Source organism: Natrix helvetica (assembly GCF_964273705.1).
Source record: "Natrix helvetica genome assembly, chromosome: 1".
Classification (NCBI taxonomy): domain Eukaryota; kingdom Metazoa; phylum Chordata; class Lepidosauria; order Squamata; family Natricidae; genus Natrix; species Natrix helvetica.
The window spans coordinates 56,432,325-56,450,113 of NC_138548.1; positions in this window are offsets into that span (position 1 = coordinate 56,432,325).

The window sequence follows — 17,789 nt, forward strand, 5'->3', positions numbered from 1 at the left end:
CACAAGATCAGGTTATTTGCAGGAATGCCTCGTAGACAACCTCCACACTGTCAAGGACCTTGGAGTATTCATCTCGATTGATCTAAGTGTTAACCTAATTTCGCGTAGCTTCTTCTCCAGTAATATTGAAATTAGGGCGTACAAAACTTTTGCTAGACCAGTTCTTGAATACAGCTCATCTGTCTGGAACCCGCACTGCATATCAGACATAAATACAATTGAACAAGTCCAGATATATTTCACGAGAAGAGTCCTCCACTCCTCTGCTCGCAACAGAATACCTTATGCCACCAGACTTGAAATTTTGGGCTTAGACAATGTAGAACTTCGCCGTCTTCTATCTGACCTAAGCATAGTACATAAAATTATCTGCTACAATGTCCTATCTGTCAATGAATACTTCAGCTTCAACCACAACAACACACGAGCACACAATAGATACAAACTTATGGTAAACCGTTCCAAACTTGATTGCAGAAAATACGACTTCAGTAACAGAGTTGTCAATGCTTAGAATGCACTACCTGACTCTGTGGTTTCATCCCCAAACCCCCAAAACTTTAACCTTAGACTGTCTACTGTCAACCTCACCCCATTCCTAAGAGCTCTTTAAGGAGGGTGCATAAGCGCACCAGCATGCCTACTGTCCCTGCCCTAATATTCCCTTGTATTCGTATTCATTTCATGTATTCATAATCACGTATTCATAATCATGTCTATACTTACATCTGTTACCTAATTCATACTTGATGAAATAACTAAAGAAAAATAAATAAATAAACCTTAAGACATCTGCCCATCCTAACCATTAGAAAGGGTGGACATGCACCTACAGTAGTCACTTTCCTTAAATGCTACCGTCTTACAGGATTTTTCCTTGTCAGCCCGTTTCTCCTAAATTAAAAAACTTCCTCTAAATTTCCAAATAGCACTTAAGACTTTCTTCCCAAATGCTGGGACATGGTGAGATTGGTAGCATCAGCTTGTGGCTGCACAGAAAAATTGTGGTACTGAGTCTTTTGGTTTTTAATGTTTTTTTAAAATTGTAGATAGATATTGTTTTATTTTTGAGATGCCCAGAATTCAAGATGGGTGGTATTATATAAATGTTTTCGGAACTTCTAAGAAAGAGAGGGAGCAATCGCTATCTGAAATACTGAATGAATTGTGCACACCAATGAGCTAATTAGACCAACAGTCTCACTTAGTGCTTAAGATGACACAGCCTATTAAGCTATGAACTACTGTATGATGTACAAATCATTTTGGTATAACCCAAATATATCATGTTGTGGCTTAGTGAGCAATTGAAACCTAAACAACCCATGGTCCAGTATCTTTATATTGAGAAAGAAGTGGTCCTTCCTCCAGATACTACACTGAAAGCAAACTTCTTTCTTTTTTGATTCACCAATAATCTGGTTTGTTTCTGACTGCTATGTGAATCTGTTGTGGTTTGTAAACAATGAGTTTTGGTCTATTCTGTTCTGATGATACAGATAACTATGGTCTGTTCAGTTAAGCTGTCACTCATGTAATATCTCAATCCAAATCTTTCAGCTTTACTCTTATATCTTGATATATACTGCCTGTTCTAATTGAGCTGAGAGGAAAAACAGATAAAAAAAAAAGATTTCTCAAGCAATCAGTTCATCAATATGAATCAACTCCTTATATTTATTAATTTCTTTTATTTAAAACAATTATACTGTCACCCATCTTATATGGATAGGAGGCTCACAATCAACAATTAAAACAATACTAATAATATAACAATATATAAAATTGATTAAATACATAAATCTATTAAAATCATAAACATGAAAGTATGAATAACTGGCACCACAGTTAAACGTAATTAGCTCCACAAGTATTGTCCCAAACATCCAGGAATCATGGGCCAATAGCATACTAACAGTACCTCATTATACATGTCTACTCAGAAAAATTGTTCATCAATGCAAGGTGGTCTACACACAGCTCAATGTATAGGATAAGCATCACTCTACAGGTAGCCCTTGACTTACAACCAAAATTTCTGTTGCTAAGTGAGACAGTTGTTAAGTGAATTTTGCACCATTTTACGATCTTTCTTGTGACACTTGTTAAGTGAATCACTGCAGTTGTTAGGTTAGTAACACGATTGTTACCGTAAGTGAATCAGGCTTCCCCATCGATTTTGCTTGTCAGAGGGTTGCAAAAAGTGATCACATGACCCCAGGACACTGCAGCCATTATAAATATGAGTCAGTCGCCAAGCGTCTGAATTTTGATGTCACGACCATGAGGATGCTACAATGGTCATATGTGTGAAAAATGATCAGAAGTCACTTTTTTCAGTGCCGTTGTAATTTCGAACGCTCACTGAACAAACTCTTGTAAGTTGAGGACTAACTGTATACAAGAAAACAGTTTCTTGCATTGACACTGAATAAGATTACGTACAAAATCTATATTATTGTGGAATTTATAGCATGAGGGGAATGTCTCTGTGGCTTTCATTGACAATAATGCTGTTTGCAATTATGTTAATCAAACTTTGTTGAGTCTCCTAACCCTTTTTCCCTCTGGGATCAAGAACATTCTCCATAGTGGTGGAGGTAGCATCCAGACTGGGTTGACCTTCATCCACTCATTGCGAGGACTGAGCCTGACAGTTAAATTAAACCACGCCCCCTGTCACTAGGCAAAAGCCCAGTTCCGACTCAGTCCACAAACAGGACGGATGCATCATCGCCTTTCTCTGATAAATTGATTAATTGTTGTGAGTACTGGTGCATTGATGGCTATTTGAGATCTTTCTGATCGGCTGAAGCCCCTTTGGGAGCAGTAGCCTATTTGATCTGAGCCTTTAAGCCCCCTCGGGAGCACAAGGCTTTCCAAGGCAGCTTGAGTGTTTCTTTAAAAAGGAGAAGAAGACCATTAATTATCTAATTGATTACCTGCACTGGCCAGAGACGCTGTGTTACCTATAAATTTTTGACACTAACAGTTCTCCTCAGCTGTCAGCCGGGCTCAAGCCAGTTAAAGAAAAAAAAACGTAAAGGAGCATAAAAAATCAGTCAAGCCCCATACCAAGGCTTCTAAGGCCAAAAGCCTCCAGCCCTGATAACAGAAAAAAAAAAGGCTGCAAAAGTAAGAAGTCTGCAAAGGCAGACAGTGACAAAAAGGCAAAGAAGGCTAAAAAGACAGCCAGCTCCCATTATGAGAGGCAGAAAGAAAAAGCCTTAGATCGTTTACACATTAAGGCTGCCAGCAAGAAAACATCCTCTCCTAAGCCTGGTGATATGCCTCAGCTGCCCCAAGGACAGTATTTCCTTCTGCTTTCTCTGGGTGGCAATCAGACCAATGACAACCCCACTAACCCTGTCTCCCCAATCGATGTCTCCAACATCTGGGGGTCCTCTCAAGCCAACCAGGGGTGGAATGGAGTTGCCTCCTGTTGTCCAGAGGCTGGATTCTCTGCCTTCTACCTCCAGTTCTGTGGGACAGCCACAGGGTGGCTTTGCACCAATGATTCTGCCCAATTTCCAGGACATTATAAACTCAGTCATCTCCCAGAGCATAGCGGCCAGTTTCCAACAGCAACAGGCCCTGGCTCTCAGGCAGGTGGTGGCCACAGCTGCAAGGCCACCTGCTGCTGCCCAGGTAGCCATACCTGTTGAACCAGAAGCTTCTGACCAGGAGGAATTAGACCACTCCTCAGGGTCAGAGGAAGGAGAACTGAGGGAGGCTGAACTGTCCGAGGATGAGGGCAGAGACCCTGACCAGAAACCCCTTTCTGGCTTTTTTCCTCCTGCCCTGTTTCCCTCTCTCTTGTACAAGGCCAAGGCCAAGGCAGCCTCCAAGATAGGGCTCCAGACAACGACCATGCCTCGACCTACGACGGTGAGTGCAGAGTCCCTGTATGCAGAGCAGGCACCCCCAACTGAGGTTGTCCCAATGCCCAAAATTTACGTGGGCCTAATCCAGCGACAGTGGGCAGCTCCAACGTCGGGGCCCAATCCTTCGGCAATGACAGGAGGTTCTTTAATGTGGCCAACGAATTGTCCCAATTTTTGGCAGTGCCTCCTATTGATGCTCCGGTGATCGCCCTTTACACCCCTGCGCACATGCCAGGGGCTCCAGAGGACGTTCTCAAACTGGAAGAGAAAAAGGCCGACCTGACCCTACAGAGGGGTCATCAGGCAACGGCTTGGGCGGTTAAGGCCGCCACTGTGGCATCTTTCTTCACCCGCCTGTGCTTACTGTGGCTGCAGGAACTGCAACAATGCGTTCCGGTGTCCGACATACGGTCCCATCAAGACATTGCCAAGTTGGTGGCGGTGATTCAGTTTGCGTCGGACGCTACTCTGACCTCGGCCAGATTCGCCGCCAGGTCAATGGCCTCCTCCGTGGCCTCCAGAAGGTTGCTGTGGCTTCGTCAGTGGCAGGCTGATGCTCGCCACAAATGGAAGCTGGCTTCTCCCCCTTTCAAGGGGGGTTCTCTTTTCGGGGATGCCCTTGACCTGTACTTCATTGAGAAAAAAGAAAAACGGAAGGTCCTTCCATCTGTCCCGAAGAAGGGCTTCAACCGCCCGGCTCCTTACCCCAGGCGCTCATCCTTCCGTGGCCAGGACAATGGTTCATTCTATCGGAACCAGGACTATGGTTCCTCCTTTTGGGGGGCGGACTATGGGACACAGGGTTATAGGCAACAGGGAGGCTTTCCCTCCAGGCAGAGGTTTCAGTCCGACCGTTTCCAACGCGGGAAATCTGCCAGGCGGCCCTTTCAAGGAGGGGGGGTCGCTACTTTCGTAGAACCTAGGCCCTCCAAATCTAGTTACCCTATCGGGGGTAGGTTAGCAAAGTTCACCCACTTTTGGGATGCTACTACCTCTGATGCTTGGGTCAGATCTACAGTTAGGCAAGGGCTTGCCCTTGAGTGTTTCTCTAATCCCCCTAGTTCTTTCAGGGCCTGCCCCGTATCTTCCAACCCAGCTCGCAGGAACCTCATGTTTGAGGCACTCCAGCACCTCCTCGACATTTCCGCCATACAGCCGGTACCAACGGAGGAATGCGGGCTGGAGTTTTATTCTATCCTGTTTGTTATTCCGAAGGCCTCGGGGGGCTGGGGAGCCATTTTAGATCTCAAACAATTAAACCGGTTTATTTGTTACAAACGTTTCAAAATGCATTCTTCACATACCATTTTGGGATCAATTAGACAAGGGGATTTTTTGAGTTCCATCAACCTGACTGAGGCCTACCTCCACGTCCCCATCTTGCCATGCCACAGGCAGTTCTTACGTTTCACATACCTGGGGCAGCACTTTCAATACACTGCCCTACCCTTTGGCCGCTCCTCGGGTCTTCACTAAGATTCTAGCTGCTTTGGTTGCTGACCTCAGGGAGGTGCCTATTCGGCTTCAGGCCTACCTGGACGACATTCTGATTCAGTCCTCCTCCCCCTGCCAGGCTCGGAGGGACGTCGCCTCCACTATACAGGCTCTCCAGGCTCATGGGTTCTCCATCAAGGTTCCCAAGAGCCATCTGCGCCCATCCACCAGGTTGGTCCACCTAGGGGCATTGATTGACACTGAGATATGCAAAGTGTACCTCTCCCGAGAGAGGCAGGAAAAATTGAGCTCCCTCTCAGGTCAGGTGGCCATGTCGCACAGGTGCTCTTTGGCACTGCTGTTTAAATTGATGGGTACCATGGTGTCTGCCATTGGGATTGTTCCAGGGGCTCGTTTGCACTCATGTCAACTTCAATGGTTCCTCTTACCTTTCAAGCTGTTGAGCTGTTCACTGGCCAAGGTTCAGGTTCCGGCAAAGGTCAAGTGTTCGCTCACTTGGTGGACTTCTCAGGCAATAACAGACAGCCTGTGTTTCAAGGAACAGGAGTTCCTGACGGTTACCACGGATGCCAGCCTCTTCGGCTGGGGGGGCCACCCTCCAGGCACAGGTAGCACAGGGCCAGAGGGACCAGTTTGACCGCACCCACAACATAAACTGGATAGAGTTGAGGGCAGTCCACCTGGCTCTACGCCACTTCCTCCCGTCGGTGACGGGGAAGCATGTCCTCGTGCTTACGGACAATGTGTCTGCTAAGGCACATATCAACCGCCAGGGGGGCACCAAATCTCGGCTTCTCATGGACGAAGCCATGAGGCTGGGCCTTTGGGCAGAGAAGAACTTGCTGCCCCTCACCTCGGAACATATCTCGGGGGTGGACAATTTGCAGGTGGACTGGCTCAGCCGCGAGACTCTGGACAACTGCACCCCTCATTATTTTAGGACATTGTGGGCAGGTTTGGTATGCTGGTGGTGGACCTGTTTGCCACCCCTCAGAACAGTCAACTTCCACGGTTCTTTTCCAGATACCCTGCTCCTCGGGCGGAAGTGGCGGATGCCTTGAGATGTCACTGGCCCAAAGGCCTTCTGTACGCCTTCCCGCCCTTGCCCCTTTTGCCCAAGGTAGTGCAAAAGATTCTGAGGGAGGGGGCCGAGGTGGTGCTGGTCACCCCACACTGGCCACGCAGGCCTTGGTTCGCCGACCTGCGGACACTTTCTGTAGGCAGGCCCTGGAGGATCCCTCGGGACAGGATCTCCCTCCATCAGGGGTCGCTGAAACATCCAGACCCTCAGTGGTTCCAGTTGACTACCTGGTGTTTGAGCGGAACGTCCTAAAGGAGGACAGATTCTCCCCCAGGGTCATTGACACCATTCAGGCCGCGAGGCGGCCGTCCACTGACAGGATTTACAATGCCACCTGGAAGGCCTTCTGTGCCTGGGGCATTGGCAAGTCCTTGGACCCTGCCCAAGTCACAATACCGCAACTGCTTGAGTTCCTGCAGGATGGTCTGGACAAGGTCTGGCTCCAAATACCATCAGGAGACAGGTGGCGGCCATATCTCCCATCTTGGCGTGTGGGGGTCCCCTTCCCTTGCCCAGTTACCCATGGTGCGCAACTTCCTCGGGGGCGTCCAATCTCAAGCCCCCTGCGGTCCATAGGTACCCTTCCTGGGATCTGACCAAGGTTCTAGAGGCATTGACCAGGGCTCCCTTTGAACCTCTGAGGGAGATCTCACTCAGGTTTCTGTCCTTAAAGGTTTCCTTCCTGGTGGCCATAACTTCGGCACATCGGATTTCAGAGTTGCAGGCTCTTTTGTCCAGGAAGGAGCTGTGCGTTTTCCATGCTGATGAAGTGGTCTTACGCCTGGACCCCTCCTTCATCCCCAAGGTGTGTTCTTGTTTCCACAGGACTCAAGAGGTGATTTTGCCCAATTTCTGTCCTAATCCGGTCCATCCTCTGGAGCGCAAGTGGCACACCTTGGATGTCAGGAGGGCCCTTAAGATTTATCTACAGCGTACTGCTGCGACTCGGAAATCCGATGCTCTCTTTGTCTCCTTTCAGCCAACTTCATTGGGTAACAAGGTCTCCTCTCCTACTATTTGCTGCATGTATTGCAAAGGCCTACCAATCTCAATCCATACCTGTACCAGGTCGGCTGACTGCACACTCAACTAGGAGTGCGGCTACATCAGCGGCCTGGGCAGCCCAGGCATCTTTGGCTGAAATCTGTAGGGCAGCAACTTGGGCTACCCCTTCTCCATTTATTAAAAACCATACGCTAGACATCTTCGCCTCTGCAGATGCAGTTTTTGGCCGCAGTGTGCGACAATCTGTTCACAGGACAAGCACTGCACAGAACCAGTTATGACCCACTCGGGACGAGAAAGAGTGGGGTTACTTTGGTACGTCCCAGTCTGGATGCTACCTCCACCACTATGGAGAAAAGGCGTTGGTCCTTACCTGAGACGCCTCTTCTCGTAGGGTGGAGGTAGCATCCAGCCCCTCCCATAACGAACTGGTTCTATGTTATAGACATCTGTTAGGGGGGGTGCTCTCATTGCGGATTTCTCTATGTACAAGTGTTATTGGTTTTAGACGTTTTTACTGAAATAAATTGTTTTAAACTGTTATGCTGGACATTGATTTACTGATTTCTGGTTGGCGATGAAGCATCGAGTCTGACATCCTTCGTCGGAACTGGGCTTTTGCCTAGTGACAGGGGGCGTGGTTTAATTTAACTGTCAGGCTCAGTCCTCGCAATGAGTGGATGAAGGTCAACCCAGTCTGGATGCTACCTCCACCCTACGAGAAGAGGCGTCTCAGGTAAGGACCAACGCCTTTTTCAACAATTCATACAGAATTAACTTTTTTTTTTAGTAGACAGTGACCTAAAGTTTTGATGATCCTTCTATATAAAGAGGAACTGGGTAGTGTGAATGTCTCATTCCTAAAACCTTCTGCACTGCACATAGCTCTTCACTATTTAGTCCTATTCCCTAAAATAGCTCCCAATAGCATCTGATGCTTCCTGCATAAAAGAGGAAGAAGGGGCTTATTGCACGTTCAGACCAAACATTGGCTATCCAAGGGGCTTTTAGTGGTGATAATTCTTCTGGAAATCCCCACAGCCTCAGTGGTCTGGCTGACTCAGAGCAACTTGCAGAAATATTAGCAAAAAGATGTCTGCACAATACCTGTACAGGGCATAAATTCCATTTCCCTATATTCTGTATTATTGGTCGTTTTTAATATTTCAAAACCTGAGCTTTTGGAATGCTTTTTTCTCCCATCTGCTAGCCACAATATTAAAGTACAGATGAATGATTTCTCATAATACCTTTGCTGTAAAAGTGGAATTCAATAAGGTATCTTGGATGTTCCCTGGAACTATTGTGATAATTTTTTAAAATAGTTAATTAGTAGACATTATCTGGACTTTTTTCAATCAGGATTCAGGCCAGCTATAGTACTGAGGCATCATTGGTCACACTTGTGGATGAACTTTGAATAGCTTGTGATGGGAATGTGGCTCTTCTAGATTTCTCAGTGGCTTTTGATAGTCTTGACCATACTATCTTGTTGGACCAGTTCCAGGGATTGAGAATGGAGGACATTGTCTTTCAATGGTTCTTCTCCTTCCTGTGATACTAGGGCTAATGGGAAAGGAGAGATCCAGCCTTAGGCTGTATTTTGTGGGATGCCTCAGATGCCGAGCTCTATTCCCTTGTGTTTAACTATATGAAACTACCAGAGAAGTCATCTGCTGACATGGTGTTTGGTATCATCATATGCTGATGATATCTAATTACATCTCTATGAGGAGCAGTTGATGTTCAGGTGCTGTCTCAGTGCATGGAGGTTGTAAGTGCCTGGATGTAGAGAAACAGGCTGTGACTTAATCCTAGTAATATGTACAGGTTGTACCTTTGTGGCTCCCTAAGATCAAGAGACTTGACATCTTTGACTCGGGATGGGCTAACACTCCCCCACACAGTTCTGGTATGCAATTTGAGGGACCTCTTGGACTGATGGCTTCTGGTGAAAGAGTAGGTACCAGTGGTGAGAGGGGGGATTTATACAAATCCATCTTGTGCACCAATTATGCCCATTGCTGGACCAAGAGACCTTGCTCACACTCATCCAACCCTTTAGCCCCACCGATTTGGATTATTGCTCTGCGGTGTATTGTGCTTGAGTACCATCCAGAAGCTGCAATAGGTCCAGAGTGCAGTGGCACATAGTTTTGTGTGCCCCATGGCTGCATGAGCTATTGTTGTGTGAGCTGCACTGACTTCCTTTAGCTTTCTGGGCATAATTCAAGGTGTTGGTTATCAACTTTAAAGCCATACATGCCACAGGGTTAAGTTACTTGCAGGACCGTCTTTCCTTGAAGCTTTATGCCTGTCCAACTAGGTTAGATAGAGTGGGCATGCTGCAGGTCCTCTCCCTTAAATATCATCTGACATTGGAGACATACCTTTTTGGAACAACCTTTCCTTTGGAACAGCCTTCTACCTGATACCAGAGAGATTCTTACACTTTTAGCCTGCTGAGGGGCTGTCAAGACCTGGCTTTCCCAAAAGCTCTGGGATAGGATGGAGGTTGAGGTTGAGTTGTGGGGGTGATTGGTCTGGTCTCTGTGGGGAGGAGTACATTTTTTAATTATATTTTTTATGGATTATTATGAGTCACCTAGAGTCATTATATGAGATAGATGGCCATATAAGTCTTGTGAAAGAATGGATGGATTGATGGATGGATAAATGAATTAATGAATGAATGAGTGAGTTTTGATGAGGTAGGTCTAGTTTACCAGAGCGTCCATTTAAAAAAAATCCTTTCCCCACAAGTGACTTTTTAAAACAATTACAAAAATAGTTCAAATGTGTTTATTCCTTTAGTTTAAATGGATTTAGTCCAAAGGCACAATACAAGTATTTTAGTGTTTAGTAAAGACAAAAATATCTTCATAATGAATAAATGGAATGCTATATATATCATCCAGTAGAAAAGCTATCATGAAGGTGTGCTAAACATCTACAAGTTCAACCTTCAGATATCTTATCGCACATTTCAGAACCATATTTTTTAAGACAGAAGCTGGGAGTTTGCAATATTGTTTTGTTCCTTTTATAAATTCCAAGGTTTTCTTTATAGTTTGGGGAAAAGAAGGAGATTCACTAGGAGAATAATTAATTCAATTATAAAATAATATGAATGCCCTAGAAAAACAATAAACAAAACTGGACAATTCACAGGAGATGTTGCTTACCCAAGGTCTGTGGAGATTCTCAGTCATCCAGGTCATGGTTGTCCCAAAGGTGCTTTTTCAAGAGGCAACTGGACTTTCTGTTTTTTCTTTGAAGATGTTTTGCTTCTCATCCTAGAAACTTCTTCAGCTCTGACTGGATTACCCAAAGCTTTACTCCAGCATAATTAAAAAAATCCCCACTAAGCCCTATCTATTCATTGAGAACTGATTTGGACAGCTTTCCATTTCCTATTGCTTTGAGGATTAATTTAGAATTTTATGATGAGAGACATTTTAACAGATATTTTTAGGAAGTTATCAGGCCTATTTTGATGGAAAGCAAGAATACACATTTGGCCAGTGATACAAGCCAGGCATACCTCTGGAAAAAAAAGAAGAGGTGGGAGTGAGATAATCCAACATCCAGTAAATGCATAGTCTAAACATGATGAAATAACTGCTGCAGAAGAATTGAACAGGAGTGCCTTATAACCTAAGAATTCAGACAGGGACAAGAAATGGGACATTAATATTATTCTTTACCCTGAAATTTCTTCAAAAATTATGATGTGCCTAAAAAATAAGATCTCTGTCTTCAATGGGGTGGTGAACTTTTGATGGCTGGAGAAAAGGTACACATTTACTATTGCTGGGGAAAGTCATTGTGGGTTAAAATTCTGCTTCTTTTTGAATTTTTTAAATGAACATTTCCTTTTGTTTAAAAAAACATTTTAAGGCTTCAACTCATTTTCATATATTTTATATATTGTTGTTGTTTGTTGTAAAGTTATGTCTGACCTATCATGACTCCATGGACAACTTGCCTTTTGGTACTGTCCATGGGGTTTTCATGGCAAAGATACTTGAGTGGGTTGCCATTTCCTTCTCCAGTGGATCACGTTTTGTCAGGGCTCTCTGCTCTGTCACCTGTCCGTCTTGGATGGCCCTGCACAGCATAGCTCATAGCTTCATTGAGCTACGCAAGCCCCTTTGCCACGACAAGGCACTAATCCATGAAGGGGACTTTGTATATTACCTACCACAAAATGGGTAGAAAATGCTCACAACAGATATAAGTATTAATGACATGTTGCTTCAGAAGCCAGAAAAAAAGGTGGCTGGAGCTTGCATAATGTCCTTGCAATCCCAGGTGCATATTCTTCATCTAGGACAGAGCAATGATATATGGAACTACTGGATATGCTGGTAACATAATGTTCACCATGAAAACACCTTTAGCTTACTCTGGCCAGAAAAAGGCATATAGATGGTTGCTCCTGTGCTCTTCAACAGAAATATTTTATTTTGCTTTAACATAAAATAGTAGAGGAGGAGAATTGATCAGCTACACTAGGCTGGCTTCACCCAGAGAACCCATTATTGGATAATACAGTATTAAAAATACTATAACCATATAAACAAGAGGCATACAGCTCCTTCTGGGTTCTTTCACCACCACAGTGTTAAAATGTCATCCAAATGCAACAACAATTATTTTGTCCCTGTTCCCAATCCCTGTTGCGTCCACATTGATGGATTCTGTCATCATTCAGATCTGTGAGTATGGCAGTCCATAGGCAAGGTGACTGATCTTCTTTGGCTTCATAGTTACACTGTACCTCCTGCCTGCAGGGGAATCATCCACCAACTCGGCTGTTGCCGAAGGATCGTATTTGGAGTGCTACCTGAGGTCTCTACGAAGTATTGTTTATCCTTCTCCCATTTGGGTATCTGCCAAATTATGTGAAATGAATAAGAAAGAAGCTGTATAGAAATAGCCCTAAAGGAGAGAAAGAGTACAGATTCTCACATAGTTGTGCAACTGACTCATGCTATAGATCAAGATAACTGAACGTGAAAATTGGTAGACAAAGTACAATCTTGAATCAAGGGAAGCAGGGGTATGTATATTTATATGAACAAATATAAATAAATTGGAAATATGTAACAAAATCCCAGTTTCTTATGCCTCTTTATATTTTGCATACAGAAATGAGAAAAGGGGACACTACTGCATTTACACGTAAGCATATATTTCGGAATACAATTAAAACAGAATAAAGTAAAAAATGCTTCTTCTCCTGAAAATAGAATAGTAGAGAGCTTGTCATTATAGAATAATGCTAAAGGAAAATAGCACAAATGTGACTCCTTCTCCAAATAAAAACAGTGGAGCTCTACTCTGCTCTGACAGCCTGGCAAGAAGTTGGTGTCAGAAATAAGGAAGTGGGGAAGTTGTGACTATGAGAGGAACTCAAAACAAATGCTAAGAGAGAAGGCAAACACTGGGAGAGAAATGGCTACTGCAAGTGAAGAGACTCTTCAAACCAATTTTCAAAAAATTACATTGAAATAAACATTTCTTAGATTGACTTAAAAACTAACCATGATGAAACCATTTGTATTTTCTATAGGAGGGGATTCTATAAGTGCATCAAACATGCCACATTCCTGAAATCTTTTAATTTAATATTGTGTACTAATGGCTTAATTCTTGCCAGTAAAAAAAAAGTTTGCCTTGCTTTATGGTTGGGTTTTTTTTTTTTTTTTTGCAGTTTTAAACAAATTATGTTATTCTCCTCTGTCTCAGTCTGTGGAATATTTGTCACCATAATCTCTAAGGAATGATTCAGGACTGGGGAGGAATGAGTGAGGACTTAAGGCAAATGACTTATGGCTACTATATTCTGACCGTGTGAAGATGACTGTATCTTTAAGTCAAACTTTCATTCAGAAGTGTACTTTTCATGTTACAAAGCTATGGATGCACCTCCAATATTAATTTTGTTTTCCATTAAATTCTTAAAAATAGACAATCCTTTTCAAAAACATACTATTTCAGACTGATATAAACCTCTCCAGTCACATATTTTGGCTTAAACCATTTTAGCACCAAGTTTGTGGATCTGGATTCTTTTAGCAATATTCTCATAACCTGTGGTTTTCTTAACCATGCTTTACTCAACCTAATTTTTTGGGGGGAGGGGGCTGTATGGCCCACTGAAATATAATCATAGGAGCTGGATTCACACAATATATGATGTTACAAAAGTAATAAATATTGAAGCAAAACAGGTTCTATGTCAGCATAGACACTGTCTTCTAAGTTTCAGAAACCTTACAGTCTTGTTCCAGCAGGGACAATCAGCTCCTGTCCAAAAATACACAGACAGCTGCTTTTGCACATGTCTGAAATAGTGTGAATCCCTAGGTAGGGCATACATGCTTGGTCAAGGTCAGCTTTGCACTCTTCAGTTTTGGTCCCAGAGCCAGAAGAAAAATAATCACTAAGAAACCTGAACAAGGCCTTTCCTGCCCTTTCAGAAATATCTATGAGCCCCATCTTGCTTGGGGCTCCTAGAGGAGCATGGTTGTGGGACTAGCGAGCAGCCTGAAGGCCCTTCCCCTGCCTTTTCATTAACTTTTAAAGTTGAATTTTAATTATCTTTGTCTCTTATTGTTTATATACTGTTTTGAGGTTTCTAATATTTTATTTCTACACTGTCCAAAGACCCTCTGCCAGGGAGATGGGCAGTTTTTAGATTTGATAAATTTAGAATTTAAATTACAATTGTACACAATGCACTGTCACAGATACTTCTGGAGGCCCCTTGGCATTGCAATGCAAAATGCACAGGCGGCCAGTTTGTTTTAAAAACCATTATGGGATGGGTCCAGAGTATCTGAGTCACCTCAATGGAACTACGGTAGTCTGCCCGACTTGTTCCAGTGGAAAGGACGTACATCAGACCCTGTGTCGGCCAAACAATTTCAGCTGGCAGGATCTAGGGGAAGAGCCTTTTCTGCTGTGGCCCCTGCCCTCTGGAATATTCCCCCATCTGAGATGAGGTCTGCCCCCACACTCTTGGCTCTCTGGAAGAGCCTAAAAAATTGGCTCTGTTGCTTGGCCTGGGGCCCCAAGAGGTACCTACTATATCAGGGGTGACTAATGGGATAGAGAAAATCCCCACCCCCAAGCCACCCATTGTCTTGGTTTTTAGCTTTTAGCTTTTCTATTCAAATTTTCTAATGCTAATTGTTTACTTTTTTGTGTTGTAAATCTCTCATAGTCTCTTATCAGTAAGATGATCAGCATAGATATTTAATAATTAAATAATAATAAATAAGAAAATAAATAATTAAAATGGAATGACCTTCCCCCCCGACATTAGAATGACTACGGATCTCCGCTCCTTCCGTCAGAAACTTAAAACCCACCTATTCCAGCTAGCCGGCTTGGCCTAATTCCATCTTCCCACCTCAGTTTTATTTCTAAATTTTTAGGGTCTGTTTTTAATGTTTTTAATTTTTATAAATTCGTACAGGGGTTGTTTAATTTGATTTTTAGCTATGTATATGATTGTTTGTATGTTTTTAAATTTATTCCTGTACACCGCCCCGAGTCCCCCCAGGGAGAGGGGGCGGTCTAGAAATATTATTATTATTATTATTATTATTATTATTATTATTATTATTATTATTATTATTATTATTATTATTATTATTATTAATAATAATAATAATTAAAAAGACCCACAGAGAAACTGGCAGTTCATCTTGACTTCCACAATCTCCTTGATTGTAACATGGGGCCACCACTCAAAGATTTGAGACACAAGATTGTGTCACCTAAGCCATAATACTAGTTTAAGGCTAGTTTGATTTTTTTTGCATACCTCAGCCATGTAGCTTTAAGTTCCAACAGGGCTTTGTGAAATGTTTGAACCCGGTGTTAGTTGATAAGCCATCATGTAAATAAACCTTAAGTTAACGTAGTGATACGTGATTTAATCAACAAATTCACAAAAATTCTTCAACTTACTGAAGAAAAGCATTTTACACAAAAAGCTAATCAATCATAAGGCACCATTACAAATGATGCTGTAGCAAATCAGCAGAAGTTAATTTTGCAATTTTTCCCCTCGTTTGTACCCTATGTCCTCAAGGGCATTTATACTCAGACCAGCCGAGCTGGTGAATCGGATCATCCTTACGGAACTTGAGAATGCAGAAGTACTCCTCCATCTGGTCTAAGTCACCCGTATTGTGGTCTGGATGAGGCACTGTGCCTAGAGAAGTCTTCTTTTAGAAAAGATATTAATACTGTTTCACCCCATATGCCATTCTTTTTGTTGGTCAGGGTCTCTTCCTCTTGTGCCAGGAGAAAATGGGACTTTCTGGGTTCATGAATTGCTTCCCTTTCCTACCTTTTTGCACACTGGTCTCCACAAAATATGAATATACCCTGCTGAGTCAGTTATTATCAAGCCAACTTCCCCCTTCCCTAGAAATATTGCCTATCATCCTTGTCTCATGTTGCATTAGAAAATCTTCCAGACAAAATAGATCTTCCAGATAAAATGCCTTAATTTGAATTAACTGTGAACAGGGACTATTTGTTCTACTTCTTTACATGACTCCCATAGCAGGAAAATATATGAACCAAGCCATCATTTTTTGAGAAAGACAAATAAAGGGCCAAAAGTACCGGTATTTGTCATGGAAGATCTCAGTTGTGACCATTAACATATAATAGAAAAGTGGTCCTCTAGATCATTCTAAAAATGAAATCAAACCATAAGTGACGTTAAAAAAAAAAGGAAATCTGTTTCAAACAATTACCTTAAGAAGGATAAGAAAAAGCATCTAACACATTTATACTGCATAACGTTAATTCTCATATTTTTTCTGTGTTGTGCTCTTTAATATCTCAGGTGTTTATTGTATTTCTGTAAACCTGGATGTATGTTTGATGCCTTTTGGGATATTTTAGGATATCTGAACAGCCGATCCATGAATTTGTCCCAAGCTTAAAGGTTCGTCTTTTTTTCTTTTGGGAAATCCTTTTTGAATTGCTGTGTTTTTAGCAGCCCATTATTTTTATTTCTTTTGCTTTTGAATATATTACATGTGAATTTTTACATTGTATTATACTTGTTTTAAATAAAGACTTTATGATTTGTGAGATTGATCTTTCTCTGGGGGAAGGAGAGTGATTTCCTTAGGCACATGCTTCATATTACAGGCCTAGGAAATAGTATTGTAGAACTGATTTATATTATTTCCTCTAGTTGCCAGAAAAAAACACTGGCTGTGAGGGTCACACTTCTGTCATATGATTGGGTTCAGTGTGTGTGTGTGGAGAACAGCAAGCAAAGGCATCCTCCAAAAGGAAGATATTACCGTGCTGTACAAAAAAAAACAAACAAACAACTACACTTGCACAATATGCTTCATTGCATTAAAAGTAACCTATGGTTTGGTGGTAATACTTTCCATTGCTTGGTATTCCAGCCACCTTTAAGATGATTGGTCTGGTGACATTTCATTTTTAAATTTACATGATTTGGTATAAACCTCTAGTATACTGATCAGATGCACAGCCATCGCCCATGAAATGTGGAAAGATGGAGGTAACATCTGTTTCTATGGTATTTCTCTTAGACCCCCTGCACATGGGGGGAAATTAAACAATAGAAGATGTAGTGACAGTCAATCCACCCATGTGGATTAGGGTGCTATAGGACAAGATGGTTTAGGAATGAAAGAGGACAAACTGACTCAAATTTTGACTATAACCACAATTAAGATGTTGTCTAAGCTTGCATAACATATTGAACCTAACAAAATTACCAGGTTATATGGGGCAATGCTATTATACTGTACTTGTTAGAATTAATATCATTTGGTTTTGGTTTAGATAAACTTTTGTAGTTTAGATTCATGAGTTAGCAAATTTGGTGGAGCCAGCCAACTGTAATTTGTTTAAATACAGCTGGCTGTAAGTGCCAACTAGCTAACTAGCACTTAGCACCAAAAGTAAATCTCCCCCTTTAATAGTGGATTTACTGTTCCCAGTTTCTGATATTCCAAGTATAACAAGGGGTTGCACATAGACCTATGCCACATATGTACCTACTCTGAGACTCAGGCAGTCCATAAATTAGTGGTTATACTTTAGTATGAGAATTCAGTTTTTACTTACACATACATCTTATCAAAAATTTAATTTTTATTATTTATATTTGAGGGTCTTTTTATTTGAAATATTTTAATCCCCCCCCCCAAAGAGCAGACAAAATAAATTAGAAACATAACAAATCAATATACCATGATCACTGAAAATGTTAGTCCAAAAGGATCAGTACATTTTTACTTATAATGCTCATAAATTTTTATTTTTTTCCTTCATTTTTATTT